Source organism: Triturus cristatus, chromosome 8, assembly GCF_964204655.1.
Source record: "Triturus cristatus chromosome 8, aTriCri1.1, whole genome shotgun sequence".
Classification (NCBI taxonomy): Eukaryota; Metazoa; Chordata; class Amphibia; order Caudata; family Salamandridae; genus Triturus; species Triturus cristatus.
Genome location: NC_140591.1, coordinates 964,686,681 through 964,702,284, shown reverse-complemented (window position 1 = coordinate 964,702,284; position 15,604 = coordinate 964,686,681).

Below are 15,604 nucleotides of genomic sequence, written 5' to 3'. Positions count from 1 at the left end.
CATTTTAAATTAAATTTACTTCCATATTTAACATAATTAATAATCAATTCAAAAAATACTATTTAAAAAACGAATAAACATTAATTAACTACACACGCTTTAACACTATCATGTACACAACACACACCTAAATTAAACTATAAAATAATGAAACACAATTAACACTTATATGTAAATTAAAAACTATTGCTATTACTAATTATAAAGTAATTAAAATGTATTTAATACCCACCCTTTACCCCTTTAAAAGTAAAAGCCACACACACAAAAATAAACAATTACCCAAAATAAATATCAAATAATTAACATTAATTAACAATTATATATTAATTAATTAAACACAAATTACTTCCCATCCATTAGCACTATACAACCTAAAACGCACACCTAAAATTATTTACACAATTACCATAATATTTACCAATTAATTATTTATAATTAATTAACAACCAACGATTAATTCATCAATTAAAACTGGATTACTTCCCACCCTTTCACCTATAAACACCAAAACACACACCTAACATTGATTACACAATTACCATAATAAGTCACCAATTAATTATTTAAAATTAATTAACAACCAATTATTAATTTATCAATTAAAAATAAATTACTTCCCACCCATTACACCTATAAACAACAAAACACGCACCTACAATTAATTACACAATTACCATAATGAATTACAAATTAAATAATTATTATTAATTAACAACATATTATTAATTATTTAATAATACATTACTTTACACTACAACATCCCAATTAAACAAATATTAATAAATAAAAAATCTCAATTAATTTAATATAATTAAATTACTACCCACCCTATTTCCCTATAAACCCACAACCTGCTGTGGAACTAAAAATTCAAAATTCAAATAAAAAATAATTAATAACTACTAAAAATGTAACACATATGTTAAAATTACAAACAATTGTTACAAAAAAAATACATCACTTACATTTAAGACATATACTAAAATACAAAACACTAATTAAAAAAAATCTATATTTTTTGCAACTATATTTTTGCAAACGATATTAAACACTTCAATATTTTTAAAATCGATATTACTTACCTTAAGTTGATATTCTTGACCATGATATTCTTGCTGCCGATTTTTCTGAATCACGATATGTCTGACTCGATATTTGTGCAACTCGATATTTTTAACTTGATATTCTGTCTGCACACCAGTGTGTATCTATCTTAATCTGTCTAGGATTGTGGTTCCAGCTTGCACAGGGTGCATACTCTGACAGCCAGAAACCCAAGTTCTAACAGTGTGTGCGTGAAAGGATGGATGGGTGGAAGGATGGCTGGATGAGTGCATTAAAGAATGGGTGGGTGAAAGGATTGGTGGGGAAAAGGGTGGATGAATATGTTGGTGAAAGGATGGATGAATAAGTGGGTGGTAGGATGGATGGGTGCAATAATGGATGGATGAGTGGGTTAAATGGATGGGTGGTTGAAAGGATGGGTGGATGACTAGGTTAGAGGATGGGTAGATGGATGGTTGAAAGCATGGCAGTGAAAATGGAAATCTGAGAGCATGGATGGCTGGGTGGGTGAAAGGATGACAAAGTAATTAGAAATCTGAGAGGATGTATCGAATGGAAGGATGGATGAAGGTACAGATGGGTCGAGGGTGGCAGAGTAAATGGAAATCTGAGAGGATGGATGGATATTTGGATGGATGAATGGATGGACCGTAAAGGAAGCAGTAATCTGAGAGGATGGATGGAACCATGGCAAAGTGCATGTTAATGTTAATCTGAGATGGATGGATGGGCGGGTGGATGGATGGGAAAAAGGACAGCAGAGTAATTAAAGTCTGAGAGAATGGCTGGGTGAACGGATGGCAAAGTACATGGAAATCTGAGAAGATCGATTGATGGGTGGGCAAAAGAATGGCATAGTAAATAGAAATCTTAGAGGATAGAAGGATTATGGATAGATGGACAGATAGATGATAGGATCAATTGATGGATGAAAGGATCTATTGATCTATGAGTAAGTCAAATGGAATGGTCAATAGATGATTGGAATGGTGAAATATTACTTGAAGGATAAATACATGACAGAATGTAAAGATGAAGTGGAGGTATCAGTGGGAGAATGGAAGGGCGAAAGGATGAATGGATAGATGCTTGGATGGAAGACTCACACTTCTAGGGAATTTCTGGCTACTTGATTCACTTGTTTGGTGCCATCAGAGCTTTGATTCAAAGTGGTGGGTACTTTAATTTTCTGGCTACTCCTTTGGCCTTAGACTCCATTTTCTGTGGTGCACATTATAATTATTCATTCTGATAAGGAGCATTACATTGAATCCTCAGCTACAAATTGTAGGAAATTGGGTTACTGGTTGAGAAGGGGTGAAAGCATACTCAGGCAGCAACCAAAATTCTTGTCATAGTGAAACACAGGCCCACCCCAAATTAGTCTTAAAGCAGCAAGCAGAGTGAGGATATGATTCAGCTCCAGAAGACATGGCTCTACTTTGAGGAAAAACTGTTGGGATTTGAATTTTACATTGAAGCAATCAATATCTAAATCTATGTTCATTATTACTTTTGCTCCAAATAATGTCTAAGAAATTGGGCTTTGGTTGAGGTGAGTAAAACCCTACTCAATTAGTAATCACATTCCTTGTCAGGGTGAAGTCATAAGCACACCCTAAAGTAACCTGTGAGCAATCCTCTAGTAGCTTGGCACAAAAACAGTCTAGCTTAACCTAGAGGCAATGTGTAAAGTATTAATGGAGCACAGAAATGAAGTGAAAACACCACACAAGAAAGATCCCACGGAAATTCAGAAAAATAGAATAAAATGTTCTAGATTATGTGAAACCAAAACGACAGAAATACAATCTTAGAACCAAAGATATACAAATTAAAAAATGTAAGTGAAAAAAGTGTTTTTAAGTGTAAAGCGCCATCTGTGGTTATTTGGTCATGCCAGCCTGGGACAAAGTCACAAGTTCAGACCGACCGCAATGGAGCATGGGCCGGATACAAGGACGAAGTTAGGCCTGCTGAGAAAAGTACCGTAAATCCAGGTTGCTGAGCTTTGATGCATCACGCAGTGGTGGTTTCAAGGGCAGTGGGGTGTAATGTAAGGTCCTGCGTCAGAGATGCACGATGCAATGGCGGCTCCAATAATGCCATGGAGGCGGGTTGCAATGCGTAGTTCTGAGTCATCATTGAGGATGGTGCTGATGAAGGATTGTGATGCAAAGTGCTGCATTAGGGATACATTGCAAACTGCAAATCACGGTGTTGTATATTTGTCATGCAGCAGTGATTACTATGCGGAGCTGTGAAGAGATGCAGAGTGCTGAATAAGTTCTGCCCAAGATACTACAGCTGGACTGGCAGAGGACCTTCAGGCCCAGTTTCCAAGGGACCAAGTCATAAGTGACATCACTTGGGCGGGCAGGACACACAGAAGACAGATTTTATGTGCTGGGTTTACTGTAGTTGGAGCCTTAGCTATCCCTGAGTCTCTGACCAGGAGGACAGCCAGCAAGCCCTTTGAGTCACTCTGCTGGTCCTGGGTTCGAGATGCAAGTCCAGTACTTCTCACTAGGGCAGCAGAGTAGCAGTCATTCTTGCAGCAGAGCAGCATAGCAGTCCTTCTGTTTCTTCCACAGGTCCAGAGGTGTACTGATGAGTTGGGTCTGAGGGTCTAGTATTTATATATAGTGTCAGCTTTGAAGTAGGAGAAGGTTCTGTAGGTTTACACCCCTAGAGGTGTTTGGAATTTCCTGCCTCCCTGCCCTGGCCTCAGCTCGCATGGAGGAGCAATAGACTGGTGTGAAACCCTTTGTGGGTGTGCTGAGGCAGAGCCTTTGTGATGTGCTCGAGTGGTAGTGACAGCGCCTCCCCCTATCAAGTTTGAGATGGGCCCTCTTATCAACACCTATTTCCCTCTTGTCTCACTGTCTGGTAACAATACACAAATACCAACTACCAGCTACACCAAGTCATGTGACTGAGGATACCAGCTATGACACTAAATGGTTGGGACAAGAAAATGTCAACGTACTAAAAGTCAGTGTTAATTTGACGAATGCACACCTTCCCTTGTTTAAATTTGATTTTTGCTGATATTGCCAAATAAATGCGTGCTGAACAGTCAGCTGTGATCGTCCCCACACAGCAAGTCAATGATACTCGATGCGAAGGCGTCTGTTCCGCCCACGACTGCCGCACTGCTGAAATGAGGAACCTCTCCTCAGGTGTTGTGCCTAACATTTAGCCATAGTACTCCAAAGTAATCCATAGTAATCCAAGCTTTATAAGTGATAATCAATCGATGTTATTGCTCATGTAGTCACTCCTGAGACAGCAATGTTGAGCAAGAATGTTTTATTGTGCATTTTCAAATGTCTAGTGTTGCAATTAATAGCTTAAACATAGACATGTGCTTTCAACATTCCTAAAGGCTGGCGCTTTGACCCAATGCATTTCGAACTGTTAGAGTTCTTCATCAGGGGTACTGAAACAAATAAGAGAGAGCTCTAACAGTTCGAAATGCATTGGGTCAAAGCGCCAGCCTTTAGGAATGTTGAAAGCACATGTCTATGTTTAAGCTATTAATTGCAACACTAGACATTTGAAAATGCACAATAAAACATTCTTGCTCAACATTGCTGTCTCAGGAGTGACTACATGAGCAATAACATCGATTGATTATCACTTATAAAGCTTGGATTACTATGGATTACTTTGGAGTACTATGGCTAAATGTTGGGCACAACACCTGAGGAGAGGTTCCTCATTTCAGCAGTGCGGCAGTCGTGGGCGGAACAGACGCCTTCGCATCGAGTAACTTACTAAAAGTGGCATTTTCAGAACTGTGACTTAAAATCTGGCTTGATCATAAAAGAGGATTTAAATTAGAATTCTTCAGATATCAAACTCGACATTCCTACCTGCTCTCAATTGAAAGTTACCACTTATTAAATGTAATAAGATAGCCCAATGTAATCCTATGGGAGAGACAGGCCCTGCAGTGGTGAAAAACACATTTAAGGTATTTTCACTATCAGGACATTTAAAACATAAAAGTATGTGCTCAACTTTTTAATTACACTGAAACCTTCCCCCTTGGGTGCATAGGGCTACACTAGGGCTGACTTACATGTATGAAATAGGAATGTTTAGGTCTAGCAAAAGCTTTGTTTTGAGAGGTCGAAATGTCAGTTTAAAATTGCACTCACAGGCTGCAATAGCAGGTCACTTAAGTGGGCGGAACAATTAGGCTGCAATTCCACAAGTTACATTTAATTTATAGGCCCTGGGTATAAGAAGATCCACTTTACTAGGGACTTAACCCCTTCGCTGCCAGGCCTTTTCCCCCTCCTGTGGCAAGCCTTTTTTTGGCTATTTGGGGTAGTGCGCGCTAAGGCCCCTGTAACTTTTTGACCACATAAGGTATCCACGCCAAATTTGCGTCCTTTTCTTCCAACATCATGGGGATTCTAAAGGTACTCAGGGTTTGTGGATTCCCCTGGAGGGGTCACAGAAATGAGCCAAAATACATTTTGTTTTTTTTCGGAAAAATTGGAAAAACGGGCTGCAAATGAAAGCATCTGGGTTTTACCTGCAAATGTTATCAAAAAATGGTTTGTGGGGTTGAAATCACCATTTTCCCAGCTTTTCTGGGATACCAGACTTTTGTCAGAAACCCAACATTTTTTACACAGTTTTGGCATTTTTCTGGGACATAGCCTATTTTTGCTATTTTTTGTGCTTTTGACCTCCTTCCAGTTAATGGTCGAAATGGGTACAAAAGCAATAATGGATCCTAGAAAGCTATACAGTTTAGAGAAGTAGACAAAATTCTAAATTCAGTAAGGGGTCATTTGTGTAGATCCATCAAGGTTTCTTAATAGAAACTAACAGTTAAATATAGGATAAATTGAAAATTAGTTGAATAAAACAGCCTTTTGTGTCAATGTTTTCACCTGTAACTTCTTTTAATTATGACAGCTGTTTGAAAGCAATATACCATTACGTCCGCTGGACATTACTGGTTGTGGGGATATATAGGACTTGTAGGTTCACCAAGAACGCGACGAACCCAGAGCCAAAAACTGAGCAGCAACTTGCAATGGTTTTTTATCATGTACCGGGTATATAGTAATTATTCTGTAAAAATATGTACATGTAAAAATTGGTATGAAAGACACCTATGTATTTCTGAAATGGGAACAAAATATAGAGTTTAGAAACAGTAGATATTTGCACATTTCTGAAATTGGGAATACTCATACTAGCATGAGAATTATCAGTCATTTTTTTGAATGACTTACTTTTTACACAATATCTTTCATTTGGAAGGCAGAAATGCATCGAAAGTCAATAGATAATAACAGTTCCTTTACAAATCTTAATTACCCTAAGTCTCCCGATAAAAATGGTACCTCACTTGTGTGGGTAGGCATAGTGCCCGCGACAGGAAACGGCGCAAAACGCAATGTGGTCACAACTCAATATCGCAGTGAAAAATTACCCTTTTTTGGCAAAGTGCCTAGCTCTAGTTTTTGAACCCTGGCTCTGCGAGCACCTTGGGAAACCTAGCAAACCTATACATTTTTGAAAACTTGACACCCAGGGGAATCCAGTATGGGGGTGACTTGACTGCCTCCCACCAGGGTCTGTTACCCAGAATCCCTTGCAAACGTCAAAAATTGTCAAAAAACCACATTTTCCGCACATTTCTGTCGTAGAAAGTTGCGGAATCTGTGTGGATCCACAAATTTCCACCCACCTCGCGTTCCCCAAAGTCTTACGAGAAAAATGGTACCTCACTTCTGTGGGTCGGCCTAGTGCCCGCGACAGGAAACGCCGCAAAACGCAACGTGGTCACACCTCAATTTCGCAGTGAAAAATGACCCTTTTTTGGCAAAATGTCTAGCTGTAGTTTTTGAACCCTAGCTCTGCGGGCACCTTGGGAAACCTAGCAAACCTATACATTTTTAAAAACTTGACACCCAGGGGAATCCAGGATGGGGTGACTTGACTGCCTCCCACCAGGGTCTGTTACCCAGAATCCCTTGCAAACGTCAAAAATTGTCAAAAAAACCACATTTTCCCCACATTTCTGTCGTGGAAAGTTCCGGAATCTGCGTGGATCCACAAATTTCCACCCACCTCCCGTTCCCCAAAGTCTTACGAGAAAAATGGTACCTCACTTCTGTGGGTCGGCCTAGTGCCCACGACAGGAAACGGCGCAAAACGCAACGTGGTCACACCTCAATTTCGCAGTGAAAAATGACCCTTTTTTGGCAAAATGTCTAGCTGTAGTTTTTGAACCCTAGCTCTGCGGGCGCCTTGGGAAACCTAGCAAACCTATACATTTTTGAAAACTGGACACCCAGGGAAATCCAGGATGGGGTGACTTGACTGCCTCCCACCAGGGTCTGTTACCCAGAATCCCTTGCAAACCTAAAAAATTGTCAAAAAAAACACATTTTCCCCACATTTCTGTCGTGGAAAGTTCCGGAATCTGCGTGGATCCACAAATTTCCACCCACCCCTCATTTCCCAAAGTCTTACGAGAAAAACAGTACCTCACTTGTGTGGGTCGGCCTAGTGCCCGCGACAGGAAACGGCACAAAACGCAACGTGGTCACACCTCAATTTCGCAGTGAAAAATGACCCTTTTTTGGCAAAATCTCTCGCTGTAGTTTTTGAACCCTAGCTCTGCGGGCACCTTGGGAAACCTAGCAAACCTATACATTTTTGAAAACTAGACACCCAGGGGAATTCAGGAAGGGGTGACTTGACTGCCTCCCACCAGGGTCTGTTACCCAGAATACCTTGCAAACCTAAAAAATTGTCAAAAAAAACACATTTTCCCCACATTTCTGTCGTGGAAAGTTCCGGAATCTGTGTGGATCCACAAATTTCCACCCACCCCACGTTCCCCAAAGTCTCCCGATAAAAACGGTACCTCACTTGTGTGGGTCGGCCTAGAGTCCGCGACAGGAAACGGCGCAAAACGCAACGTGGTCACACCTCAATTTCGCAGTGAAAAATGACCCTTTTTTGGCAAAATGTCTAGCTGTAGTTTTTGAACCCTAGCTCTGCGGGCACCTTTGGAAACCTAGCAAACATATACATTTTTGAAAACTAGACACCCAGGGGAATCCAGGATGGGGTGAATTGACTGCATCCCACCAGGGTCTGTTACCCAGAATACCTTGCAAACCTAAAAAATTGTCAAAAAAAACACATTTTCCCTACATTTCTGTCGTGGAAAGTTCCGGAATCTGTGTGGATCCACAAATTTCCACCCACCCCACGTTCCCCAAAGTCTCCCGATAAAAACGGTACCTCACTTGTGTGGGTCGGCCTAGTGCCCGCGACAGGAAATGGCGCAAAACGCAACGTGGTCACTCCTCAATTTCGCAGTGAAAAATGACCCTTTTTTGGCAAAATGTCTAGCTGTAGTTTTTGAACCCTATCTCTGCGGGCACCTTGGAAAACCTAGCATACCTATACATTTTTGAAAACTAGACACCCAGGGGAATCCTGGATGGGGTGACTTGACTGCCTCCCACCAGGGTCTGTTACCCAGAATCCCTTGCAAACCTAAAAAAATTTGAAGAAAAACACATTTTCCCCACATTTCTGTGGTGGAAAGTTCCGGAATCTGCGTGGATCCACAAATTTCCACCCACCCCACGTTCCCCAAAGTCTTATGAGATAAACGATACCTCACTTGTGTGGGTCGGCCTAGTGCCCGCGACAGGAAACGGCGCAAAACGCAACGTGGTCACACCTCAATTTCGCTGTGAAAAATGACCCTTTTTTTGCAAAATGTCTAGCTGTAGTTTTTGAACTCTAGCTCTGCGGGCACCTTGGGAAACCTACCAAACCCATACATTTCTGAAAACTAGACACCCGGGGGCTTCCAGGGAGGTATGGCTTGCGTGGATCCCCCAACGTTTCCTTACCCAGAATCCCCTGCAAACCTCAATTTTAGCTGAAAAAAATCAAATTTTTCACACATTTTGGTGTTGGAAAGTTGTGGCATCACTGGGCTCACTCAAATTTCCCACCACCCAGCGTTTCCCCGGGTCTCCCGGTAAAAATGGTGCCTCACTTGTGTGGGAGGCCCAAGTACCCGCGACAGGCAAGGGCCCAAAACATAGTGAGGCGACATCAAAATTGCCTATCTCAAAACCACCTGGTTTTGCAAGGGGGTTTTGGCCCGGTGCTCGATGGCCATCTTGGGAAACCTACCAAACCCGTACATTTCTGAAAACTAGACAGCCGGGGGCTTCCAGGGAGGTATGACTTGCGTGGATCCCCCAACGTTTCCTTACCCAGATTCCCCTGCAAACCTCACTTTTAGCTGAACAAATCACATTTTTCGCACATTTTTGTGTAGGAAAGTTGTGGCATCACCGGGCTCACTCACATTTCCCACCACCCAGCGTTTCCCCGGGTCTCCCGGTAAAAATGGTGCCTCACTTGTGTAGGAGGCCCAAGTACCCGTGACAGGCCACACAAGTGAGGCACCATTTTTACCGGGAGACCCGGGGGAACGCTGGGTGGTGGGAAATGTGAGTGAGCCCGGTGATGCCACAACTTTCCTACACAAAAATGTGTGAAAAATTTGATTTTTTCAGCTAAAATTGAGGTTTGCAGGGGACTCTGGGTAATGAAACGTTGGGGGATCCACGCAAGCCATACCTCCCTGGAAGCCCCCGGGTGTCTAGTTTTCAGAAATGTAGGGGTTTGGTAGTTTTCCCTAGATGGCCGCAGAGCACCGGGCCAAAAACCCAAGTGACCCCCCTTGCAAAACCAGGTGGTTTTGAGATAGGCAATTTTGATGTCGCCTCACTACGTTTTGGGCCCTTGCCTGTTGCGGGCACTTGGGCCTCCCACACAAGTGAGTCACCATTTTTACCGGGAGACCCTGGGGAACGCTGGGTGGTGGGAAATTTGAGTGAGCCCGGTGATGCCACAACTTTCCTACACAAAAATGTGTGAAAAATGTGTTTTTTTAGCTAAAATTGAGGTTTGCAGGGGATTATGGGTAAGGAAATGTTGGGGGATCCATGCAAGCCATACCTCCCTGGAAGCCCCCGGGTGTCTAGTTTTCAGAAATATATGGGTTTGGTAGGTTTCCCAAGATGGCCGCCGAGCACCGGGCCAAAAACCCAAGTGACCCCCCTTGCAAAACCAGGTGGTTTTGAGATAGGCAATTTTTATGTCTCCTCACTACGTTTTGGGCCCTTGCCTGTCGCTGGTACTTGGGCCTCCCACACAAGTGAGGCACCATTTTTACCGGGAGACCCGGGGGAACGCTGGGTGGTGGGAAATTTGAGTGAGCCCAGTGATGCCACAACTTTCCTACACAAAAATGTGTGAAAAATTTGATTTTTTCAGCTAAAATTGAGGTTTGCAGGGGATTCTGGGTAAGGAAACGTTGGGGGATCCATGCAAGCCATACCTCCCTGGAAGCCCCCGGGTGTCTAGTTTTCAGAAATGTATGGGTTTGGTAGGTTTCCCTAGATGGCCGCCGAGCACCGGGCCAAAAACCCAAGTGACCCCCTTGCAAAAACAGGTGGTTTTGAGATAGGCAATTTTGATGTCGCCTCACTACGTTTTGGGCCCTTGCCTGTCGCGGGTACTTGGGCCTCCCACACAAGTGAGTCACCATTTTTACCGGGAGACCTGGGGGAACGCTGGGTGGTGGGAAATGTGAGTGAGCCCAGATGCCACAACTTTCCTACACAAAAATGTGTGAAAAGTTTGATTTTTTCAGCTAAAATTGAGGTTTGCAGGGGATTCTGGGTAAGGAAACGTTGGGGGATCCACACAAGATATACCTCCCTGGAAGCCCCCGGGTGTCTAGTTTTCAGAAATGTATGGGTTTGGTAGGTTTCCCAAGATGGCTGCCGAGCACGGGCCAAAAAGACAGTTGACCCCCGTGCAAAACCAGATCGTTTTGAAATAATTAGTTTTTGGTTTCTACAGCGTGAGAATTTCGTCACAATATTGCAAGGAAAATGTGACAGACATTTTTAAGTTTGCAGCACATTGTGGATAAAATATCTTTTTGGAATTCACAAGAGAGACATCACCATGAACTCCCATGGGTTTACGACAATATCTACAGTTGGTGGATTATTCTTACATGGAACATACACCTTGGCAGAGAAACTAAAAAGACAAAGATTCCTGCACAGCCATCTATTCCTCAAACACACACACATACTGGTTGGATTTGGCACGAGGGCGAGTGATGGTTCAGTATATTAAATTTTATTAACAAGAGATTTCACAAAAATGAAATGCACTGTCAATAATTAAATAGACAAAAAACTGAACCAATGACTCGCAGCTCGTGAGCTGTAAAGCCACGGCAAGGCACCAACTGCTTTACAGGCCATTCGCACAGCTTTCATACGTGATACACACAAGACCATTCACACCACCAGGCACAAAACCAACACATCACAACATTCACAAAAAGGGACAAAGTACACCCTGCTTCAGGAAGACAAAAAAATATATATATTACTGCACAGCCATCTAATCCTAAAGCACACACACATACTGGTTGGATTTGGCACGAGGGTGAGTAATGGTTCAGTATATACAATTGTATTAGCAAGTGATTTCACAAAAATGAAATGCACTATTAATAATTGAAAGGATGAGAAACTGAACCATTGACTCACAGCTCGTGAGCTGTAAAGCCACGACAAGGCACCAACCTCTTTACAGGCCATTCATACACCTTTCATACGTGTGACAGATACAAAACATTCACGCCGCCAGCCGCGGGCCCATCACATTACAACACTCACACCAGCAGACAGCGCCATTCAAGGGCCCATCACTTCCACACGCCCACATTCCTGACACAGCAACTACACAAACTGATGGATTGCGTGGAGTGGCGCTCAGCTAGCAGTGGGTGTAGTGACCAGCAGCAAGTTACTACTCACACACCGCCAGCCGAACGCCAGTCCACACACACCACCAGCCAAGCACCAGTCCACGCACACCTCCAGCCAAGCGCCAGTCCATGCACACCTCCAGCCAAGCGCCAGTCCATGCACACCTCCAGCCAAGCGCAACTCCACGCACACCGATAGCCAAGCGCAACTCCAAGCACACCTCCAGCCAAGCGCCAGTCCAAGCACACCTCCAGCCAAGCGCCATGCCACGCTCACCACCAGCCAAGCACCAGTCCACGCACACCGCCAGCCAAGCGCAAGTCCACGCACACCTCCAGCCAAGCGCCAGTCCACGCACAGCTCCAGCCAAGCACCACTCCACGCACACCACCAGGCAAGCACCAGAAAACACACACCGCCAGCCAACCGCCAGTCCACGCACACCTCCAGCCAAGCGCCAACCTACACACACCACCATCACATTTAGGATTTTATATACAAAAAAACACAAACCAATTGCAAATAGATACAAATCTTCTAACACAAAATCTGAAACTAAATACATTGCACTAATGCCAACCTTGAAACAGAATAATTTTTTTAAGCAATACAGACCAGGCAGGTCACTTTACCACTCATGGAAGCTCCCAAAATGTCTTTTGCGTGTGGTACGCTCTAAAACAAGCAGGCATACAAAGCCCAGGGTTAGAAGGACACCCGGTACAGAAATAACGAGACTCCTTCCGCTTATCTCTTCGCCAACAGACTCTACATCTCCTAGTGGGAAAATCTTTTGACGGTGTGAGAGGGATGAAATCTGGAAAGTGGTGATCTTTCAATTGAGCCACATCCTCCACCACTCCAAATCTAGGAACACTTGCCTGTTCCACAACAACAAGGCTAGCTATCACAGAGTGCTGAAACTGAAGAAATGTCAACTTTGACGCAGGAGAACACTCCTTGAACACAACAAAAGCATTGAAATTTGCTAATTCGAAGAAATGGATGGCCAACTTCTTATACCAAACATAAGCCTTCCGAATAGCAGAGTAAGGTTCCAACCTCTGATCTACTCTGTCAACACCACCCATGTGCGTATTGTAGTCTAGAATGCACACAGGTTTGCGCACTTCAGCAACTTGACCCCAAACAGCCACAGGTGAAGTACTCTCATCATGGATGGTAGTCAGCATGTACACATCCCTCCGGTCCACAAATTTTACAGCTAGTAGTTCATCACTACGCAAGGAACTGCACTGCCCCCTCTGAAGTTTTTTGCAAACAAGCTCTTTCGGATAACCTTTACGGTTAGAGCGGATTGTGCCACATGCAAAAGTGTCCACTTTATACAATTCCTTAAATAATTGCACAGCAGTATAGGAGTTATCAAGGTATAAATGGTGGCCCCTGTTAAACAGTCTTCTAGCAAGATCCCACACAATTTTCTCTGAAACTCCAAAAGTGAACGGACAACCTGGGGGGTCAATAGTAGAATCTCTACCAGTGTACACATGAAAATTAAAAACATATCCTGTCCTACTCTCAGACAACATATACAGCTTAATTCCATAGCGTGCCCTCTTGCTAGGGATGTACTGCCTAAAAACCAAACGGCCCTTGAACAAGACCAAAGACTCATCAATAGATATTTCTTTCCCTGGCGTATAGATCTCAGAAAATCAATCTACAAAGTGATCAAGAACGGGCCAAATCTTAAAAAGACGGTCACAGTCAGGGTGATCTCGTGGCAACGCCATAGAATTATAAACAAAATGCAGCATACGTAGCAAAAGTAAATACCGATTACGAGTCATAACTGCAGGAAATATGGCAGTTGCCAACAAGGGGATAGTAGACCAATATGAAGCCAAGGTTGGCTTCCTTACCACACCCATCAATAAAGTCAAACCCAAAAACTTCTTAATCTCTTCCAGATATGTGGGAGTCCACCGGGTAGCTCTAGACTGGGGCCTAAGTTTGTCACTGTTGTCCCTCAAAAACTGTTCAGCATACAAATTTGTCTGCTCAACAATCTCACCCAAAAATACATCATCCATAAACAACTGAAAAAAATGTATAGGCAAAAAGTTTCCACAATACACTCCACACCCTGCATCACCGCTAAAGGCAGGCAACACCGGCTGCACCATGTTTGGATCAACCCAAAGTCCAGCACTTCCAGTAGGAAGCCTAGCAGCCTCAGACTGCAATCCAGATGCCCTTGCACCATCGGCACAGCAGTGTCCTCCTCTAAGACAGGCACTTCATCCGCACTGAGAGTTGCTTCATCCACACCAAGTGTACCTTCATCTGCACTGAGAGTACCTTCATCATCTGAAGATTCCATATGGAGAGAAAACTCACTGCCAGAATCTTCACCTCCCTCCTCTTCCTCAGACGCACTGTCATTCTCATAATCATGCTCAGAGGAAGATTCAAGAAGCATACCAACCACCTGCTGAGCAGTCATTCTACGGCTAGCCATAATGCTTACTAATAAAGGTAACTTGTCAAACAAGTCAACAACAACAAACACTTTGTAAAATAAGTAATAAACAAAAAGCACCTTTATCAAAAACACATATATACTCCAAAACAATACCACTCACTTGCCAGAGGCAGCTAAACTACTCACCACCACCTACTCTGCACAGACACAGTATGGATCAACAATATCCCACTAAAAAAGAAAGAGAAAAGAAATTACACATAAGACTATGCAAAACACATCGCAAAGAATTTCATGCTCAAACCACTAACTAAATATGCTGCCATTATGACATCACAAAAAAATTCAGTCAAACATTACAATATTACTCATTTGGAGTAAATACAACAAAAAAATAAATCTTACCAAAACAATGCAACTACACAAAACTGCAGAACAACCACTGTCGAAACCGGAAACAGGAATCAAAAGCTTTAGACCAGAATAAAAAGGAGAAAAAAACATTAATGTCACATATGCATATAATGCTCTAGACCATCACGTACTGCGCAAAATGTATTGCTTGAACCTCCAACTTTCAAGAAGGAAAGATCGATGGCCCAATCCTTTACAGGCAACGTGGCGAGAATCTGGAACTCAGCCTCAGCTCTGGACCTCCCCCTCTTCCCAGTCCTTCAAAATTGACCTCAAAGTTCTCCTCCTGCAAAGACACTTCCAAACTTAATTCACGCCCTCTCTATTGTCTGAAGAAAATCTTTACATTATAGGAAATTCTGTTCTCCATGCCTATAGAAGTGCCTTCCCAGTGTGTTGCTGTGTTTGGAGTGTCTGCCATTTATTGCACTTTTATACCTCTACTTGTACTCTGTACTCTTCTGTAACTTGCACACATGTCACTTTTCCTCTTGTAACGTATTGTTTGCTACCTCTTTGAATTTGTTTGCACTTTAAAATATTAAAATAAGGGGAGCGACCCTTGCCTAAGGCGCCACTCCCACAAACAACCCCAAACCTAAAAAACAAGAACAAAAAACCCTGGCGCTAGTGGCCATTCCTGCTGCACGATCGTGCAGCAGGAATGCATAAAAGAGACATTGGGGGCAGAGGCGTAGCTAGAGCTTGTGGCGCCCAAGACTATCTCTCCGATTGCCGCCCCTTGGGACAGGGGGTTGCTGGGGAAAAAAGATGGCGACCACTTGAAAGAGGTCCGAGAAAC